This window comes from Macrotis lagotis, chromosome 6 (assembly GCF_037893015.1).
Source record: "Macrotis lagotis isolate mMagLag1 chromosome 6, bilby.v1.9.chrom.fasta, whole genome shotgun sequence".
NCBI lineage: Eukaryota > Metazoa > Chordata > Mammalia > Peramelemorphia > Peramelidae > Macrotis > Macrotis lagotis.
This window is the reverse complement of record NC_133663.1, coordinates 102,268,447-102,273,972: the sequence shown is the minus strand read 5'-3', so window position 1 is coordinate 102,273,972 and position 5,526 is coordinate 102,268,447.

Here is a 5,526-nt window from a genome sequence, read left to right as displayed (position 1 = left end):
ATCATATCACTCTTAGAAAAAGAGACTGTCTCTGCTCCCAGACCATTCTTTAGTTTGGGGCTAATTTCTTTGAATGAGTGTATTCCCACCTAGAATTGAAGAGAACCCACTGACTTCTTCATCATGGATTAAATTCCTTGTATGGTTGGGTGAGATTTAATTCGGTCTCATTATCAGTAATGCCGTTAAGAGATTGAATTTTGAAATGAGGCTTATATAAAAGAAGAAATTCTTGATCTTTCCAAATAATTGGTTATTAATAATCATTTCTATCAATTTGAAGGATAATATTCTAGAAAAGTGATTTGACCTGTTTTACATGACTCCATATAGCAGAAACAGTGGGCTGAAACTCCAAGTGAGTTGAAGCTTCATGTAAACTTGCTAAAAATTAGAATTATCTGTTAATGGAACAGAAATGGTTATCTGGGTTTTATTTGGAGATCTCCAAACCTATTCTGAATAGCCAATATAAAAGTATACTGTAGTTACTTTCTAACTCTCAAAATATGGAATTAAACCTTTAAGCTTATAAAAATCATAATTACATATAACTGTTTAGAGATTTCTTTAATTCCATCAAACAGTGTATGTATGGATCTGTGTATGTGTGCATGTGTGTGTATGTGTGTGTGTGTGTGTGTGTGTGTGTGTGTGTGTGTGTGTGTGTGTGTGTGTGTGTGTTAGAGACAGAGGAGGTCGATAGGGAATATGACAGGGCCAGGACCTCTGATTTCTTTGGTATAGGGAATTCTCAAATACAAAAAAAATTGCTCAAATAGTGAAAGTTGGCTGTTTCTCAACAATTTACAGTCTTCATGAATTTCCTGCAGATTTGGGAAAATAAGTAATTAGTGCAGATGACAACTATGTAATGGTAATAAAATTTAAATCCAGGTATTCCTGGCTTTGACAACAGTCCTCCATTAAACTAAGCTATGCTACCTCATGCTGCCTCTCTTTTATATGTTTGTGTTTTTATTATACATATATATATATATATATATATGCCTATATGTATGCATATGTGAACAGCTGGATGGTGCAAGGGATAGAACTCTGGATCTTGAAACTCTAAGTTCTGAGTTTAAATTCAACTTCAGAAACCTAGGCAAGTCATGTAACTTCTGTTTTCCCTTTGTTTCCTCTTCTGTATAATGGGAATAGTATTTGCACCCAACTCACAGGATTGTTGTGAAGAACAAATGAGACAATATTTTTATTTTGCAGTGTTTTGACATAGAAGGAGCTATTTATAGTTTTTTTCGAGTCTATTATTAAGATTTTCAATGGCTTCTAAATCCTAAAAAAATCTTTTTTAGAGGAAGATCCGATCCACAGCAAATTAAAGATACAAAAGGATCAGGAAAATCCTTGATTTGGACCCAGACTTGATCTTAATGCTCTTCTTTACTGTTCGATTAAGAACAGAAAATAACTGAAATTTCTTATAGCATTCCTACACTGAAAATTAGGGGAAAAGACATTAAAAACTGACTTTAGATCTTTTTTTTATTTACTCATTATTATTGTCTGGCTGTATTGGGGATAATTAAAAAAATGTAGGCACAGACATTACATTATGTCATTTCTCCCCTAGAAACTGTAAAAAGAAAAGCAGTGAGACACAAAGGGAATCATGGATGAGCCAGAAAAGTTAGAATCAGTGTCTTAACTACATGAAGTCATTTCATGTAAAATTTTCACTAGCATAAAATGAGATGAGTGTTCAAGTTTATGATTGTCCCATTAACCTGATAGGAGGAGGATGCAACCATAATTTTCCCTTCCATTTTCACAAATTGCTTTGAAAAATTGGATGGAGATAGACAAATGCAGTGACTGTCTTCCATGTCCAGGGGTCTACCTTCCAACAAAACATGTTGTAGCAACATATGGTAGTACAGTCCAGAACAAAACATACAGCTTTTTCACAGATTGGTGATACTGATGACTGCCAAATAAGATGTCAGTAAAATCATTTGGGCATAATTAATAAGATAGGCAGTGGAGTAGTGTCATGCTGGATCAAGCTAGGTTCAACAGCAGTAAAATATATACACCATAAAGAACCGAAAATCCCAGCAGTCATCTGTGTAACAAAAATAATTGGTCATTTTTGGAATTTCTCCTTTCTACTAGAATTATAATTATAATTTTACTTCATTTTATTAGGCTCTCTCTCTCTCTCTCTCTCTCTCTCTCTCTCGCTCTCTCTCTTTCCATTGCTAGTCTTTAGTACACTTTCATTCATGTGAATTTCAGAATTTTTTCCTCTCCCACACTGGAAAAAAGCATTATTCAATTATATACTCTTTGAATATTCAATAATAATGAACCCAAAGGTTCAGGTTCCTGCATCATTTTAAAAATCATTTTGCATTGACGTTAATCATTCTTAATTAAAAATTCTTAATATCTTATTATTATAAAAAAACAAAACCTTCTAATATAATGATTGCATTTAAAACTATTTTTCATTTCTCTTAGTCCATTCGAATTAACACTTTACATTATACTTGATTAGATCTGAATTTTGTTTTTAGTGTTTTCATTTCTATTGTCAAAGGTATTATTTGCTTCTTTTTTCTCAACTTCATTCTATTTAAGTTCTTCCATGTTTCTCTGAATTCTTTAAATCACTATTCCTTTTCACAAAATCAAAAAACCAAAAATCCATTGTTTGTTTGTCACATAATTCAGCTATTCTGCACATTGTCATTTCCATAAAAATGAAACTACTTGAAAGTAAAGGACTGTATGATTTTTGCCTTAGTAACCCCGGTGACTAGCACAGTGACTGGCTCATGGTAAGTGTTTAATAAACAGTGCTCCTTCATTGATTCTCCATTTCCTTGGTACATTATGTGCTTTAAAAGTTTTTACTACAACAAATAGAGCTTCTATGAAGATGTTGGCAACTAGGAGACTTTTAAAATTTTTATTATTTTGACATTGAAATGGTTTCTATTCTCACTAGAATATTGTTTCTGTTTCATGGCGATTTTAAAAATATTTATATTAAAATTTATTATTTTTATTGAATGATTTGAAATGAGTAACTCACATATGTTGTATAGTTCCAGAGAAAAGAAATATGGTTATTGAAGTGGAAGAGACAAGTACATATGAAAAGAACTTTACAATTATAAGCATTTATATGTATGTAGGATAAAAACTGAATAATATTCAATGCATTGCCCATCACTAAAAATATTTTTAAACACCTAAAAATCAACAGGCTAAGAATAACATAGAAATTAATAGTAGCTCTACTAGATTATCTGAGACACTTTCCAAATCTGAAATTTAGGAGGTCTCAAAGAGAAGCCAAGTACTTCTCTGGGCTCTTCCCAGCTTCCCTCAGATACAAAGTTAATCAAGTCTCTTAATGGATTCTATCAAAACAGAATCCAGAAAAAAACAGACTGCATCAACTTTACAGCTGGAGATATCTTGGAGGGACTTTAGAAAAGATATGTCTCATTTGGGTAAATGGAAAGTGTTGCCCAATGCATGTGGCTACAGAAGAAGTCAGCAGGAGGTTTGGAGCTGTAGTGCAGATCAGCAACCAAGGACCTCGGTACTAGAACAGAAAGAAAATTGAAAGGCCTCTGGGACCAGCAGAGAAGGTGAATTGTGAGTCCTAGAACCCCAGCACAGCAGGTAAGACAAGGCTGATCATCTCACCTGAGACCCCAGTGTATGAAAAGTAAATGGTCAGATCTCTGACCCTCAGCCCAAGAAAATTGCAACATTCCCCCACCCCACCCCCTGCAAAAGCCCTGGAGCAGAGCTGAACTTTAGAAACTATGAACTAAACTAAAAATGAATAAGAAATGAAATGTTAAAAAAAAAAAAAAAACCAAAAAAATCTCTAACCATAGAAAGTAACTGTGGCACTAAGGAATATAAAAGCACCTAGCCCCAGAGGGGAAAATGAATTGGTCTCAATTCACAAAAATCCTCTTGGAAGAGCTCAAAAAGGATTTTAAAAATCAAACAGAAAAATTGGGGAAAGAGGAGAAACTAGGCAGTTCAGGGGATAGAGCACCAGCCCTGGAGTGAGGAGCACTTGAGTTCAAATGTGGTCTCAGACTCTTGATAATTACTTAACTGTGTGATCTTGGGCAAGTCACTTAACCCCATTGCCTTGCAAAACAAAACAAAAATGGGGAAAGAAATAAGCATGATAGAAAAGAGTAGAAACAGCTTAGAAAAGCAAGTAAAAAAATTGACTGAAGAAAATAACTTTTAAAAACAAGCAAACAGTGCAGTACCTGAGTTCAAATGCAGCCTCAGACACTTAATAATTACCTAGCTGTGTGGCCTTGGGCAAGCCACTTAACCCCATTTGCCTTGCAAAAAAAACAAAAACAAAAACAAAAACAAAAAAAACAGAAACAAAACCTTTTCCAAATCTGAAATTCAATGATTCTATAAACATGATAGATGGTAGGGGTTACAAAGAAATCTTATGTTAATAAAAAAAATAAAATCAAATTTCCATTTCACCCATACTTTCAAGGAGCCAGGGATGTGTCTTCCAATGTATAAGATGCTATTATTTAAAGGCAATACACAATGAAGTACAAGGTGTGATTTAAGAAATATTAAGAGTCAAATATTCCAATTTACTCTATAATACCTAAAATTTCACCATTAAATATTGCTTTGATTTTTAAGTATTTGGGAGATGGAGGAAGATGTTGCATACTGAATTCTTCACTAAACTTGAAATATTTTTTGGAAACGAAAGCACCTTTAAGCAATCATCAACATACTTTAGTTGGGATTAATTTGCTAGTCAGGGAAACAAGATTGTATAGAGTATAGAATTGATTTACAAAGGGAGCTCAGGAGCTCTAAAGTCACTGTCTTCTTAATATTAGCTAAGGTCCTATGGATAGTTTGTATATCTATTAATTATAAATCATGAACACAAAATCCCCTCCTTTAGTCAAAAAAAAATCACAAAATAGTCATGTTTACTTGTTATTAAGGAAAGAAAAGAACTGAAATCATGATTTTGTTTAATTGTCTTGTCCTTCTATGAAATTACTCTAAAATAAACCCATTCCATATTCTATAATTTGATTCTAACAAGACACAACATGATTTTGTAGATCAGGACTTTTAATCAAAAGATCTGAATGTGAGTCTAGGTTCTATTAGTAACTAGATGGATGATGATGAGTAAGTCATTTAAATTCTCTGAATTCATTCTTCATATCTGTAAAATGAAAATCATTCTATTGGATGGCATTGTGAAGGTAACATGCTCCCAGAGCTTTTCTCTACCAAAGATAAATGAATTCTCTACTCTGACATTCATACTACACATCCCACCAAGAAAAAGAGAAGATTCAAAGAAGTTTTCAACTGTAGACATCATGAAAGACCTTCAGTGAAGGTATGTCTCTTTGAGGGGAAAAGTGGATGTAAATGCCAGGAGGTGGTAGATCAGGGAAAGTCAGCAGAGGGTTTTTAACCACAGTGCAATGCAGGTCCTGACAGCTTAACAAT